This window comes from Lissotriton vulgaris, chromosome 8 (genome assembly GCF_964263255.1).
Source record: "Lissotriton vulgaris chromosome 8, aLisVul1.2, whole genome shotgun sequence".
NCBI lineage: Eukaryota > Metazoa > Chordata > Amphibia > Caudata > Salamandridae > Lissotriton > Lissotriton vulgaris.
Genome location: NC_141696.1, coordinates 666,726,598 through 666,743,108, shown reverse-complemented (window position 1 = coordinate 666,743,108; position 16,511 = coordinate 666,726,598). Strand labels below are relative to the sequence as shown.

At 43.8% G+C, this 16,511-nt stretch overlaps 1 protein-coding gene across 2 annotated transcripts in view; it reads right to left on the bottom strand.

The window, feature by feature from the left end:
* The window catches only part of DMD (dystrophin), a 4,652,165-nt gene that overhangs the window by 1,540,629 nt on the left and 3,095,025 nt on the right, over positions 1-16,511 (bottom strand). The window lies entirely within an intron of this gene.

The window sequence follows — 16,511 nt, the reverse complement described above, 5'->3', positions numbered from 1 at the left end:
AAACTGACACAAATGAAATCAATGATTTGTAGATGAAAGCTCAGGACTGAAGAAAGTGTCCATAGTGACCTGGAATGAGGTGGTGGCCAAGCTTTGCAGGAATTAAATAGTGGTAAATACTTTTGAAGTGAAAGGGTGAAAAAGTAGCAGACAATAAAGCTCACATGCAAGAGTGCAACTGCTGCTGGCTCGGCTACGCCCCATGGTCAAGCAGGTAAAGCAGTTAGAATGTATCCTGCCGCATATTTCGCAGGTGGAGGGGGGGATCTCTGAAGGAGGCTGGTGCATAGCTGAATGTTTTGTTTTGCTCAGTGACGATGCAGCCAAATCTTTGATTAACAGCCATACAGAACCATTCACTTTCCAGTCATGGAGGCGTATTGCATCAGAGTATGCATCGATTTTATGGTATTCGATTTGTTAACTTTAAAAAAGAAAGGCTGACTCAACCCTGCTGAGATTCAAACACTTGACAAGCAGCTCATATACAAATGTTAGCCGCCAGTATTACAGAGCCAGCAGTTTATCACTGGTGGCTGGACAGAAATATCCAAAATGCCTGTGAACAATGCTTCCAATTCCAGAGGCACTCCTGAGCCCCAAATGCAAGCTCTGCTTTTTAACATTGAAGAATCATGAAGCCTAGGCAAGAGGAGGCGCCTTTAGGTGAGATGTGCTTGAAAGCCTCTGAAGTAGGACCGTGTGTGCCAATGTTTCCAATGTTCTAGAAAGAGTCAATAAATGCAAGAAATGCAGCCCCTTTCTAAATGACCAGAGAAGCATCAATATATGGACGCAATCCAAAATCTGAAGCTGACCGGACAAAGCCAAGGTAAGTTGTATTTGTTAATGCATATCAAGTTTGTCGGCCACCCATTTGATGCCCTTGGCTAGGAATTGAATACCAGTGCTCTTAATTGGCAGAATTGGTGATGTTTAGACTGATCTCCAGTAAGGAGTCTGTTGATCGACTCTGCAAGAAAACTATTTGGGCATGGGGACAGTAGATTTTTTCAGTAATGAACTCTTGCATTGGGAGTTTGTCTCTGAAATGCAGAACAGCTTGGCGCACGGCCATCAGAAACCTGCAGATGCAGACCAAACTTTTTGTGCCTTCACAGGAGTCCCCCGCAATGGCTGCTCCGTTGAAGGGACAGAGATCACCAAAGGGCCGGCTGTGATCCCTAGATAAGGTGGGTGGGAGTGATAAAGATAATTACTCTGCCTCCCTGATGAGCGTCGGTCCACCGGCCACACATTAAATTAGGCTCTAAATCTTTAGGAGTTAAGCTACTTCTGAATGGTCTCCAGCCTCTAAATGTAGGGGCATATAAAGTTAACCTATTTTTTGGGCCTCAGCAATAATGGATCAGACAACTGCCATTTTCAGCTCACGCAAATGTACTTTGAACTTTTCATCTAGTTATTGTTGGCAGTAAATAGTCTAGAAATGTCTGAAAGCAAGCATAGCTAGAGTCTTCTGGATCTCACTGTGATCATTATTTCGTGGCAGGAAAATGTGTCTTGATTTAAGGCAGAACACACTCGTAATGTCTGGTAATCTTTCATATGTAGCTTAACAGGTCACTTTAAAACAAAACTATAAGGATATTAATTACCACTTTTAATCAAGGGTATGCATTTATCATTATTCTGATACAAGGGTATATAGAGGGCACATTTGTATAAGACACACTGCGAACTAGACTGGGTGTCTCTCAGACAGCATTTAACAATGTTATCCAACCAATGGAACTTATAACACAGGGGTTTACGAATGATCGATTTAACATATTGATATCCAAACCTGTGACCTGCAGTAAACTGATGCGGTAGGCTGGCTTATGTCCTCGTCTTGCACCTACAATAGAATTGACTGGGGGCTCACCTATAGACTGCTGTAAAATATTCATACATCAGATAATTGATGATCCACCAAATAGGATACACCATTTTCCTTATTCGAGGGCTCAAGATTATGGGGAGTGAAGTAAGGAAAAGACTACTACATTTTTGCACTTTAAAAACACCACTGCTATGTGAAAAGTCCTATCCTATTGAAGCACGAAGGAGTTTCTTTGTCTTTTTTTAAGTTTTCGCATTGACTGAAACTTGTTTGCTGGTATTTATGAGGTAAATGGCATCCAAAGATGCTTCCCCTTTTCTTTACAAATAAATAAATTAATTTATCACAATAAAGACCTAAGAATGGCTGCCAACAGAAAGCAGGCCAGCATTGATAACATAATTAGCCTAAACGAATGACTAATTTATGGCCAACGATTTCAGGCTAATTTCACTGGATTCTTTAACTTCTCCTCACACTCGGTGGTGAAGCCGGGGGAAATCGAACATACATAATATATGACCTGACAAAAGAACAAGTAAACTACTTTATTTAGGTTTTCCTATTTGTCATCTGCACTGGAGCAGTAATGGCATTTCATCCTCTGTTTTAATAACGCATATTGATCTGCGCTTCTCAAGGCTTCAGCAGTGAGTCCTCTGCTGTCTTCACACAGAAGAAAGAATATCATTAGCACTTTCTTCTAATTGACCTATGGATGTTTTAAACTAAAGGAATGCCAAAGAGACAGAGAATGCAATCTTCATTCCCAGTTGCAGAAAGGGTGCCCCCTTGTTAGGAGGGCCGTGACTAATGGCCTACTGTCCTTCTAAGTTTTTTTTAACTGATATGTTCTTAAGGTCATGTACACTACCTATGCACACTCTGTGGCTGCTCAGACGCTATGAACTATTCCTTCAGGGTTATGTCACCACCTCAAAGACCTCAAGCGCTGTTGGATTTGAGACCCTCAGCCCCAAGTTTCTTCGGTCATGGTGCCTCAAAGAGAAAGAGGAACCTCCACTTAGTGCTAACAAACATATGTGACGGCCCTTAAATGCTCAATACTTCCTGAACATAGAGATCACACACAAATGTCTTCAAACATTCAGGTTGAATATTCTATATAGAATTACGAAAGCAACTGTATTTGGAGATCTGACTTCTTCTGTACAAATGATTATTTATTTATTATTTATTTACTTGTTGGCAATTTTCTGTAGCACAAATATGAATCCGTAGGTGGCACAGCGCTATACATAGGATTTGTTTAATAAAAACAATGAAAATAATAGAAAGAAATACTACATGGGAGGCCATAACATCCCTCATTGTAAAATACTTTCTTAAAACAGGCGTATTCTGATGTCAAATTGTGCCTGTAGTTTGAAAATTACTTTATTATGCCCAATGATGCCATAATGCCCTTCTCTGAACTTAACTGCTCCCATTGGGCAAAGGTTAAAGTAGCATTAGAGTTAGGAAAGGTTAAAGTAGCATTAGAGTTAGGAATTGTAATAATATGTTACTTTGTATTCAAAAAACCCTTAGAAAGGCACTGGAAAAAGAGAGGTTGAATTGACGTTATAGATAAAAATGTCAATTTAAACATATCATTTTAAACAAACAAAACCACTGAAATTCACCACTTATAGTATAGTTGGGCCCTAAAGTAACTATAACTAGTGCCCTAAAGTGATTATAACTCACACCCTCAGGGTGATCCGTCAAACTGGGGGTGGGGTCCGGGGGGTTAACGCCCCAAAATAAATTTTCCCATGCAATTTACCAAAAGAGCATTAGACATAAGTACAGCCAAAACAGCTGAATGGAATTTCCCTGAAGACTAGATCTTTGCCCAGAAAGTGTGTTTTATATAATTTGGTGTAAATCAGTACAGTACTTTTGGAGCAATCATGGTTCAGAAATGATGTATATTTAACACTCATAGATTTGTATTGCGATTTATATAGCGCACGTATCACCCAAAGGCATCAAGGCGCTTGCCTTGGGAACCCGTCCTGGTATTCCCCTGTGAGATAACCCCAGCAGGGTATCCACAAGGTGAAAGCCAGGCATCCCGCCGCGAGGGGCCTGTTGCCCAGAGTCGCAGAGTGTGAACCCATGAGTCGAGTAGGCACCGGAACGAGAATTATCGAGTCCGTGGAATTTTTGAGCCCAAGACCCGCCGAGGCGGGGAATTGAACCCTGGTCCAGGACCGATCTCAGCTTCCGGGTCTGCCGCCTCTAACCCCTGAGCCACACTTCTCCACAAGAAGAAGATAGAAGATCCACGGACCTGCCTGATCAAAGATAATGTACAGTATGCCCAGGAAGCGCGTCAAAAACCTGTCACCGTCAGTGCCAGAGGAGCTTTTCAATCCCGGGCAGGGCTCACGCAGCGCGGGAGCCCAGTATTCTTTATCTACATCTTGGCTGATTGGCTGACTTCTTTGTGCCCGTGCTAAAGCAGCCGCTACTACCATCGAAGGATCAGCTTGGGGGAGCGAAACTACAACCCCCCAAGCTGCAACGCAAGGCACCTAGGAGGTGCGTCAACAGCCTGTCAGCGCAGGAGGTGCTTTAAATCCCGGGCAGGGCTCACGAAGCACGGGATCCGCGCGGAAGTGCCCGGGCCAAGGGGGGCCAAGGGCGGGCCCATCTGCGCCCGTCCGCGACAGGACGTAGCAGGGTAGGGCCAGCCCCGTGCCCGTGTGATCGAATAGGACGGTAAGGAACCTACTGTTTGTTTCGTTTGACCACGCTACGACCATCTAATCTGGGCAAAGGGAAATTACCTATGATTGGAGGAAAATTACCCCCAAAAACTGCCCCCATAACAAATTATCTGAAAAGTGCAGTGGGCATCACTGACAGCAAAATTGTACAAGTTGAGGAACAACTGGCGACTACCAAAACTGCTCTTAATGCCGTGATAAGGGACAATGTACTAGAGGGCGAAGTTGTACCACAAACATGTGCCTATGAGAAGGGTGAAAAGGCCAAGGAGAAAGCTCGTAGTAGAGGTACTGATCTTGATCATGAACACTCTTATGGTCAATAAAATAGACATCTCAACCCTTGTGTGTTTACTTCACCAATAGAGATTTCATTGTTGACTAATGTTACATCACCAATATCCCCTCCGGCAAAAAAGAAAAAGAATCAATTGAAAATTGTCACTATCCCTCTGATGGAAGAGCTGGCTGAGGGGCAGGCAAATAAGCCTATTTCCACCCCCACGATAAAACCTATACTTAAGAATAAAAGGGGGTCATTAAATCTGCATTTAAAAGGGATGATCGTAAAAAGGAGAGCCAGGTGGAACATGATCATGAAAAGTTATTTAAAAGACTCCACAGTAAATTATATAACATCGAAAGACGTTTTATGACTGAAATTAAATTGTTACAGAAAGACGTGGCTCTATTAACAGACCTGGTCCTTAATAAACAATCGCCAAATACTAAAAATAAAACAACTGGTGTTATGGGATTAGATCGAAATCTACCTAGTAGAGACATAGAGGACAGAGATAGTGTAACCACTATAGACAAGGTTGTACATAGAGAGTCACACAAGATAAATATGTCAATTTTGAAAAAAGAAACTATTGCAAGACCGGTCCTAGGGTAGAGATCGGATAAAGAAGTTGGATCTCATGATTTATTTCATTCTACTGGGGAATTAATATTCTACCCCTAACTAGCACAGCATTACCTGGTGAGGAGGGCCCCAATCGCAAAGTACTGTTTAATCTTCCGCCCCAGGCTACACCATATGTCATTGTTTTAAAAAATTTCCCAAAGCTAAATACAAACCAGAGAGAAACGTATGATACATTAAAAAATCAAGTAGTTCACTGGTTTGCCACAAATAGTGTTGTCGGGGCGCATACTCTCTATCAAGACATAATCATGCTAAGGAGATTCAATTGGGTGGGCGATTCTAGAAAAGCATGCGATGGAGAGTGTGTAGTGGTTAATTTTCTGAACCATAAGCTTGTGGGCAACTTGTTAAATCTTTTTGCGGATAATTATAGTGGATTTTGTCTAGCCACTAATGATCGTGTTATGGCAGTTCCAATTGGTTTCTTTTACAAACCTATTCCAAATAAACAACCTATAAAACAGAGATACCAACCAATGCTTAATTTCCCTTTGTACAACAGATTCTCTCCACTCCGCAGATGTAGCGAAGTGGACTGACTTAGATGGACAAGGGGTGACCAAAGGGGATTGAACCTGGGTGATAACTTTAATCCTTGGTCGTCCGATATGCATATAACTATTCAATCAGAGGGGATGGGTGAAATGGATCACATGCTTGTTAGCGAAGACATCCTCAATGGAATAAACTTGACCATTAATAAAGAACAAGAAAATCAAGTGGCCTTGGGTACACAAGAGAATATAGTTAAATTACATACCCATGTTATTAAACATCCACCAAAGGGAGATCAGGAGAGTGGTGAACTTTTGCTACCTATTGGCGAAAATGTTAAACTTATGACCTGGAATATAGCAGGCTTTAAAAGTAAACTTAAGGACGAGGATTGGCTAAATTCTCTAGTTGGATATATGATCATCCTAATCCAAGAGACATGGTGTACTGAGCCTTTCTTTATAGATGGCTTTCAAACAATCAGCACTAATGCTAGCCATCAAGTATGGGAAGTGCAAAAGGTGGCCTCGCTACTTTGATTCCAGTCACTTCACCACTGTCCTTAAGTAAACCTTTGTTTCGTCCGAATACTACCAATTTTTGGAACTCCACTCGCTCGAAAGTCAGGCATTTGTTATAATAAATTGTTATAACAATATTTTTAACAAAACAAAATGTAAAGTAATGACATTGATGCAAAGTGATTTGGATAACTTTTTGAAGGGTCTCAAAGGGGATTATAATCTATTTGTGCCTGGGTATTTATAGTTGAACAAAGAGTGGCTCTGTTGGGTAAGACCAATTGTTTTGAAAAATGCTTATTAATGCAGTCAACAACAATCGCTCTCTGGTACACACCAAATTTTGAAAAATAAATGCTCAAAATACAATGTTGTGCGATCAAGCGATTGTATTGTACAATTTACAACACAATTCATTCATTTAGTATCTGAATTAGAATCATTCAAGAACAACATTCAATGCATGAAATGACCGTCAGAAAAAGTGCAATAGCGTGACTTTTTGGTGAATAGTCTCAATGAGTGAAAAAATATACAGTGTAACAAGAGTTCCTATGTACAACTATATACAAGTATTTCATTGGCCAGATGCCAATTTTCAACCAAGGGTTCCTAGTGTTCCTATCAGGAATCATAGGTCCAGAACAGCCAGGATCCTGAGCATTTATTTCTCAAAATTTGGTGTTTCTCACTAGATACTCCTGCTCCCACCCTAACAGCCGCGGGTGCAGGTCAAGTAATCCTGGCTCTGAAATAACATGTACCCGGTCCTGAGATTGCAAACTCATCCTTCAGTATCTTCATTGTACACTAGCTACCAACGGGAAATTTCCAGTTTGGGCATGTCTCTAGTGATCCTGAAAGGGTACATTATACAATGTCCTGCTGGTAGAAGTCAGTCCCTCTGCAGCAATCTAAGGAGGCTGGTCAGACTGGACTCCACTCAAGTGTACTTTCAATAAATATCTTTGGTTTGTATTCTCTTCTGTCTGACCGACTCTTCATTTGTGAGGAAGGCTAAGAGGTGGTCGCAAGTGACCCGGGTGGCCCTAATCGGGTCACTTTCTTCAAACCAAGGAGGAAGAAATGCCTCTTGTCTGTTGGATTGTGAACATACACAGCGGCCTATTATAAACATTTGTTGAGTTTTTCCAAACAAAGAGAAACATTTCCCTGGCCAAACGAACATAACTTGCCTACTGGATGATAGCTGTTTTCCTGATGGAGAAGGCATCTTCAGAGATCCTGGATCACAGGATGCTGAAAAAGTCCCATACAGGATGGGCTACAGAGAACTTCTCGAAAAACAAGGAAGGGAGTGAAGAGGTATAATAAGTCGTGGACTTGGCCTCCTCTACAAGTTATGAAAAAACAAACTGAGTCCACTCCTAATTCCAAAAGCCGTGCTATCCTTACAAACAGTGACTAAACCCAAGAGAACCATTCGGTTTCTGGCATGAGAGAAACAATATGTGTTCTAAAATAACCCTCACCCACCAAAAGGTCTCTTGGTGGCATGATTTATCATCATCTGCTTCCCGCCCCGCTGCAGGACGGGGCGTGCTACGACCTACGGATACGTGGGAGCACTTTCAAGTGAAGTGAAATAATGTGTTTGGTGTGAGAGTGGAAGGGTCAGAAGATAAGTAAGTTTAAAAATACCTGGCTGCATGGAAAACTAAACTTTAATAGTCCCTATAGCTGGTATTAATAAAAGTGGGGAAAAGGAGGAAAAAGTGCTACAATGAGCAGTTTCCTCACGGGTCTACCCCTAAGCTTCTCTTCAGGACCTAGGATGTTGATCCCTTTTACCACTCTGACTAGTGTGGTCAGCCTAGTCAATGTCAAAGGCTAATATGCATCTGTGTTATGCATTCATCCAATACCTACTTGGTATTCTCTTTAAAAGCTATACTTTGGTTGCCTAATTAGGGCCCCATTAGCTTCAACACAGGAGGGGAGGAGGACTTGTAGTCAAACATTCGTCAAAGCATCTCTCTCACCCAAAACACTGCCTGTCGTGAACTTACAGAGAACTTCAACAGTAGTTCTAAAGTTGATTTAAACAGGATTTAGGTCAGTGGGATTAGTCGAATAATAACTAGTCTCAAACATTGCTCAGAGGGAATATTTTGCCTATAAAACTTAACTTTGTGGGGCATTTTTCTTGATTATAGGAAAATGATCAAAATTAGCAGGTAGTGGATTTTCCTGGTGAACAAGGTACCTTTATCTGACAAAGTACAACTTCACAAATTAGCAACACCATCATGTACTGCTTGGAGCATTTCAGTTCCTGCAAATGGCATTCACCAGGGTCTCCTATAAGGAAATGCTGAATTTTTGGACTTGTTAGATAGAGTCTTCAGCTTCAGCCACAATACCACTAGAAGCTTCAAAAAGTATATATTTTAAAAAACTGTATTTACCTTTTGATCATACTAATACCAAGGGTTATGAATGCTTACTGTCTAGTGCATATCAATTAAGAAAAGAAAACAATAGAAAAACAGTCAGATACAAAAGATTAATACAGTACAGAATAGACAACCGTTATACATAGGTCTGAGGGATGCTGACTCTAATTTTACCACCCGCCCCGCCCGCCCCAGTGAATTCTCTTCCGCATTCAGGCATTAACTTAACATCAAGCTGTATGGAGCCTAGACCGAGCAATGTGCCAACCATCACATTAAACAAATTGTATCCTATCAACCCACTCCTGCAAGGGACTATTCCCTGTTCCAATTGAGAGGTGGTAGGCAAACGTGATGTACCCCGATATTTTTTAAGGGGGCCCCAGATATATTTTGGGCGTTTAGATCGTGGCAAGGTGCAGGCATACAGATCGCTGTTTGTGTTGCAATATGTTAAGCTGCTTAACCAGATCGTTAATGTAGGAGCTGACTTACGTCCCCATTTAATGGCAAACTCTCTATTTGCCAGTAACAAGCCAATGGCAATGAATATCCGGACCGCTTTGGGGTAGTTTGTCATGTAGCCCATTAAAGCTACCTCAGGAGTCGGCGTGAACTCCAATTCCACCATTTCCCCCAGCGTCCGAAACATTGCCGCCCAATAGTTTTGGATTTTAGAACAGTTCCAGGTGAGGTGTGTGGAGTCTGCATGTGGAGCCCCACATTTTAAGAAACTATGGGGCCTGTTTGGGTCAATTCTATGTGTTTTCTTGGGAGTAATGTAGCTTTGTCGCAGAAATTTGAAGTGAATCAGTTTGTGACGACTATTTAAAGAGACTTCCTTAATCTGGGAGCAGCACTCTGCCCATTGTTCGTCAAGGATGGGATGCCCTAGGTCCACCTCCCAGTCTTCTCGGATTTTGGTATCGTCAACGGGAATTATTGCTGCATACGCTCTGTATAGTTTAGAAATTAGATTTTCTCTCCCTGTGTTCTCGATTATCATGGTAAGTGGGGGTAATGATTCAGGTTTAAGGGGAAAGTCTGGCATAGTCGTCCTCAATGCCGAGCGAACCCGGTTAAGTACAAATGTATCCATAAATGATGCAGTGTTGAACCTCTCCTCTTCCATAACCGAGAATACATGCTCACCAGGAAATAAATCCCCCACTTTGCTCATGTCGTAAGTAGTGAGTGTACGCTGTACCAATCTCTCGCCCATAATTGGAACCCAAAGATTATTTATGATCGGAAGGGCCGACGTGTATAACATGGGAGCTCCTGTGATTCAGAGTAGTTTTTTCCAGGCCCATCTCGTGGTTGATATTGTTTGGATATCACGCGAATCCCAGGGGACGCCTTGAGGTAAAACAACATTCAGAGAGCCAGGCAGGACCAAATCTGCTTCTGGCCGTAAGTAAGGAATTCTGGCATTTGGATGAAACCAGGTGTGTGCATAGCTACATTGTGTGGCCAAATAATATAGCTGAAGGTTTGGAACCCCAAAGCCACCTCTATCATAAGGAAGGGTCATGACCTTCCAGCGAGCCCTAGGCCTCTTAACCCGCCAAGTCAGTCTAATGAAATGAGAGCGCAATGTTAAAAAGAAGCTGTTCGGTAGTGGAATAGGGGTTGTTGTTGAAAAGATACGGAAATTTAAGGAGAATAATTATTTTTATAAGGGCCACCGACCCGCGAGCTTGAGCGGAAGTCATAGCCATTTCTCAATCTGTGACTCAAGCTTGTGAACAGCCTGGCCGTAGTTCAATCTGATTATTTGGGCCGTGTCTATGTGGATATGGATACCCAAATATTTAGTCGAGTCATCACACCATTCAAGTCGGAATTCACAATCCCACTGTTTAGTGCTGGTGGTAAGGGGAAATATTATTGATTTGTGCCTATTAATTCCCAGTCTAGAGAGCGGCCGAATCTGATGATTTCACTTATCAGGGAATACAAATTTACCTGCGGCTTCCGGACATACAGAATAATATCGTGAGCGTATAAGGACACAAGGAGGGATCGGTGTTCTCCTGAAAATGCCTGACCAGCAGATTCATAGCAAATATAAATGGGGTGCAGTGACAGGGGGTAAGCCTGTCTGGTGCCCTGCGAGAGAGTAAATGAGTGGAATAACGTGCCGCTGAGGTGCAGTCTTGCGGTTGGACCGCTGTACAGGAGTACCGTAACATCAATAAACCCCTTGGGCATACCCATCATATGCATCGCCGAAAGAAAGAAGGACCACTTGAGGGGATCAAACACTTTTTCGGTATCTAGTAGAACCGCTGCTGCTGAGACATCCAGGCTTATTCTGTGCAGGACCGAGATCTGAGGTTTAAGAAGGTGGTTCTGTTGGGTACAAACCCCTATTGGGCAGGGGAGATAATTCTATCCATCAATAGGGCAAGTCTTAGGGCAATCATTTTAGCGAGGATTTTGTAATCTAGATTTAACAGGGAAAGCAGTCTGTAAGGCCCACACAGTACAGGATCCTTACCCGGCTTAGGCAGCACAAGAATAACTGCCTCCCTGAGGGAGGGGGGCAATTCCCTCTGCTTAAGTGCTTCATTGTATACCTCAAGTAGCCAAGAGGCTAGTAGGTCCTTTAAGATTTGTAGAAATCACCGGTAAAGCCATCCAGGCCCGGTGCAGTAGAACCATTCAGTGCCTCAATCGTACTGACAATCTCGTCAGCCGAGAAGGGTTCGGTCAGGAAGTTTTGCATCAATTTTTCCATGAATACTAATGCTATTTCTGCAAGGTATTCCTCGTGGACTGCAAATTCTTGTGTGACTTTAGAGGTATAAAAAGCATCTTATAATGTTAGGAGAGCGTCACGGATCTTGTGGTGTAGGTCAAGAGTTGCCCTGAGGAGGATCTGAGTTCTGTTATACAGGACTTACTATATGGGGGCCGCAGAAGTTGTGATAAAGTGCGTCCTGGCCGTTCACCCTCTCCATAGCGGCGAGAAGTTATATATTTTCTCAAGAAGAGGGCTTTCCGGTCCGCTGCTTCCCGAAATTCGGTGAGGAGCATTAAGCATTGTCGCGACCCTTCTGGGTCTGGGAGGAGAAGCAATTTCTTGTCAAGTGCCTCTTATTGTTGCTCGATGCAGGCCAAAATAGCCCTCAGGTCCTTCAACACTCCAGCCTGCTTAGCTATACAGACCCCCGAATGTAGGACTTCAAAGCCTTCCAGAGAACAGCCCAAGTGTCAACTAAGCTAGTATTTAAGTCAAAGTAGTCTTCTATTGCCAGTCCAATCTCGGAGTAGAACAGATCATCATTGAGGGCCCGGGTTGGAAACCGCCATTGTCGCTCGTATCCATCCAGCCTGGGGACACAAACCTTTAGTACCACAGGGGAGTGGTCAGAGTATGTCCTAGGGAGTGTCTTGATGGCCTCATACCATGGGCATAGGCCAGGAGAGATACGCCAGTAATCCAACCTGGTCCACGTACCGTGTGGAAATGAGTAGTGTGTGTAAGGAGCAACGGACGGGTTACAACGCCACCTTATGTCCAATGAAGTCAAAGAATCACAGAGTTCCAAAAGCGCCCTATGTGCATGCAGTTTGTGTCCGGGGAGGAGGAGGAGCAGTCTAGTGAGGGATTTAGGAGCAGATTAAAATCCCGCCCATATTCGTGTGGTCTGCGCCCAGCCTTAGATTTGAGAGTGTAAGCTATGGAAGAGTTCAGGGCTGTCAGTGTTGGGAGTATACTAACGCCATACTATAGCCCATCAGCTTTCCTGTCGCTATTGTGTAGTGGCCGGCATCATCCCCGTAGGCTTTGTATAAGTGAAAGGGGCGCCGTTTATGGATCAGTATCACTGTACCCCTTGGGTATGTGCTGAAATGAGAAAAATAGCAATATTGTCCCCAACTTGATGCGAAATGCGTGGTGTCTGATTTGGGCAAATGAGTTTCTTAAAAAAATGCTACATCTATTTGGTGCCTCTGCAAATAATGTAGTACATGTTTCCCTTTCCTATTGTTGTTAAGGCCCCTAACATTCCACCAGATCAGTGACAGGCCAGAGGGGGCTGGGCAGGTTGCCTAACGTTGCCACCTAGGCGATCGTGCAGTGAATATAGGATTGGTATCTTGAAAAAAAAATGTCTGGCTTAACAGTGAGCATAGTGATAAACAAGTAACAATGATAAGGTCTGTGCCTAACCCCCCCCCCCCTCCACCCCCCACCCAGCCTCACGTACCTTGACGCAAGGAACCAAACCGCTCAAACAATAACCAAATGCATCCTGCGAACAACCTGGATGAAAAGGCAAGTGTACAGTAAGATACATTATAATCAGTGATACCTATGACGTGATATACACACCGGGGGGAGGCTACGCCCCGTCAGTAACCCAGTATACTAATGCGATCAACTGAAAAGTGGTGTTCATACTGTCTCAATGTAAAAAAACACAGCAGACCAGCAAACAGTGCCACAAAACTTGGGGAACATGTTCATTCTGTGGAGAAAAGTTCGATGCTGGCGATCGAGCTGCTGAGAGGAGGGGAAGACCCAGGCCCAGTGGGTTTTTGTTGGCCTCCATTGTTTTTGTAAGGTCTGCAAAATTTCTGCACAGCGGTGGATGTGTCAAATATGAAAGACCTGCCCTCAGTGTCCACTCGTAGGCGTGCAGGCTATAGCATGCCTTATTTGAGACCCGAGTTCCTGAGAGTGGCCTTTACACCGTTGTATTTCTGCTGTGCATCCTGCACCATTGTTGTAAAATCTGGATAGAGTGCAACTGTTGATCCCTGCCAGGTAGTTTTGCCCTGTTCTCTGGCAAACTTGCAGAGCAGTGTCCCTGTCACGGAGGTTCATTATACGTGTGATAATGGGTCTGGGAGGACAGCCTGGATTTGGGCGAGGACCCAAGGAGTGGTGTGCCCGTTCGACAACAAAGCCAGGCGTGAAGGCTTCCCTGCCAAAGAGGTCGGCGAGCAGGGACTCCACGAAGAGATCTATGCGGCCAGTATAGGTTGATTCCGGGACTTCGAGAAGGCGAAGATTATTGCGTCTGCTGCTCGCTTCCAAATCTTCATTTTTATTGCAACTTCTTTGAGGATTCTTTCCATTCGTTCCTATCGTTTGAGAGACTGAGCTACGCCGTCTCTCTCCTGCATGGTCTACTCTCTTGTCGTGAATTTGATTTTAGCCCTCAGGGTCGCAAGACTTTTTTCTAGAGCGTTTAATTGGCCATCTAGCGCCCTGAAGTCGGCTCTAAGTTCCTGCAGTAGGGAGGTTTGGGTCGCAGTCTTGGCCACCCTCCTCCATGTCAGGGCCTGTTTCCTGCGCCTTTTCCATTAGTTTCCCAAACGGCAATACTCTTTGCTTAGGGTCTTTGCGGTCCATGCTGTTGTGCAGGTAATTAGGAGGAAACTTCTGGGGTGGAAAGTGTAATTGGTGGCTCAACTGGGCAGCAGTCCCACACCTTCCGAAAATGTAGCGGCGGGGTACCAGCAAAATGATCCCCCTACAAGAAGGGCTGTTGTGCAGTGTGTCCTCAATTGGCAGCAGTGAATTAATTGTATAGGGTTGATTGCAGGATTGAGTGACTGACTGAAGTAGCGTGGTTTTAAGCAGGGCTAGTGGGTGAATGAATGTTGTGTCACCATTTAACAGGCTGTGGGATCAAGCGCAGGCAGCAGGCCTCCAGTCCTACAGCCAAGTGTTCAGACACACTCAGGCGTCAGCAAAATGGCGGCCATCCAAGGCACTGTGGAAATGGAGTCACAGGGTGAATTCTAATGGAACTCCGCTCTGCCCCTCGCGAGGTGCCTCAAATTGCGACGGGACACGGCATTGGGCTGCCGGGATCAAAAGGTAAGTCAATCTGAGCCGCACACCCCCAGTGCGCTCGTGCGGACAGCCGGGTGGGGCCTCCCAGGCTCGCCTGCAGTCCCTGTCACCACAGGGCCTCAGGGATCAGCACAAGTCGCAAGCGCTCCTCCAACCCAACAGAGGCGGAGGAGCGTGCTGTGGCTGCTGTCAAGGGGGGTGGGGGGAAGGTAGTAGGCTCACTCCCATCGCACTCACCAGGATTGGCGTGCTGGCCGGGCTCAGATCTTCAAGGCTCCATGGTCAGAGGAAATTCACCAAGGCTCGGGGTCATGCAGGAAGGCCTCCAGGCCGCGATACCGCTAGTGGCTCCACACAGGCAATAAGGTGCGGGCACAGGGGTCATCTACGCCGCAGTCTTCATTGTTTCGGGGACACACTGATCTGGTTCTGGCTGCATTAGTGAGGCAGGATCTGGAGATAGTGGGACATTACTGGGAAATCCTGGCAGAGCTTCAGTGCTGCGCAGCCACCTTGGTTGGCAGCCTGGCCACGCCCCCTTCAAAAATTATCTTAAGTGCCAAAATCAAAATATTCATCCGTATCAACCTAATATTTCCATTTGGGTTATATGCGTGCATCAAACAGAGTCTCTTGGCAGTTATGTCCCCTCGAGTTATGTGTCTGCAACTGTAGTGCCTTAGGCAGCCAAGTCAGAATTAGCGAGATATTTGCACGCTTGTACTGGGATATTTCCAGGTACCAACTGCAAATGGCTGGGATTCGCAAGCTGTCATTTTAGATTTTACAAAGACTTTCTACACAGGACACAGTTACCTCTGTTGATTAAATGGATGAATGAAATACCATTTAATAATCACTTTTACTTACAATTTGCAACTTGATGGAAGGAACTAACCAAAGGAGTCCTCTTTGAATATATGAGTCTACTGAAGACCTGTTAAAACACTTCCGTCAGATTGCTCCTGCTGCAATTGTTCCTTGCTCCAAATTAACTGCTAAGTGAAAATGTAAAATTCTTAACCAGGCCCACTCATCAACTTTAATCTGACTGCCTGCATTTGTGGGTTGTTCACATGAGGTGCCTGCATCTCATTTGAACCTCTGTAAGACATTTTGTCTAGTTTTACAGTTTTCATTCATTTATAATGAAATGATGTTTGCATGTCATTTTAATGGAATAATTTCCCTTTTAACTAACCTCAGGATTTATCCGATTTGTTCTGTTTATTGTCTTATCAATATGTTTGTCTTTTTACTTCAACTTGGTGCAGAGATTTATGTTCTTATTTCTTTAACTAGTGCAGTTTGGCTGCTACTTTTAGATTCCCCTTTTCCGTGAGAGTAGTCTTGTTCTTCAGACCATCCTACAAAATGCGAGCAAAGGTCACTTCTATTGCAACAATTACCTCTGCCACTTCCTGTATTTGTGTGGTGTTCGCCTAAACTCACATTAAAATTGTGAACCGTTCCAGCTGAGTTTACCAGTCCAGTTTCTACATTTTTCATTTATTGCACTGGTGAGCTGAGCTAAACAAGTGGTTTCCTATCCCATAAAAACAAAAGTTCAAGCTTTTGTTTTGTTTTTAGCCAACAAGGACACATTTATGATTTTATTTGATGTACTGCTGGAAATCTAAAGAAACTAAAAAAGAAAAAAACGATGAATGGAATGATTGAATTAATCTTGAATTAATAAACGCTCAGTTGCTCTTCTGCCGTCTGCTGGAAATCCATGTGTGATC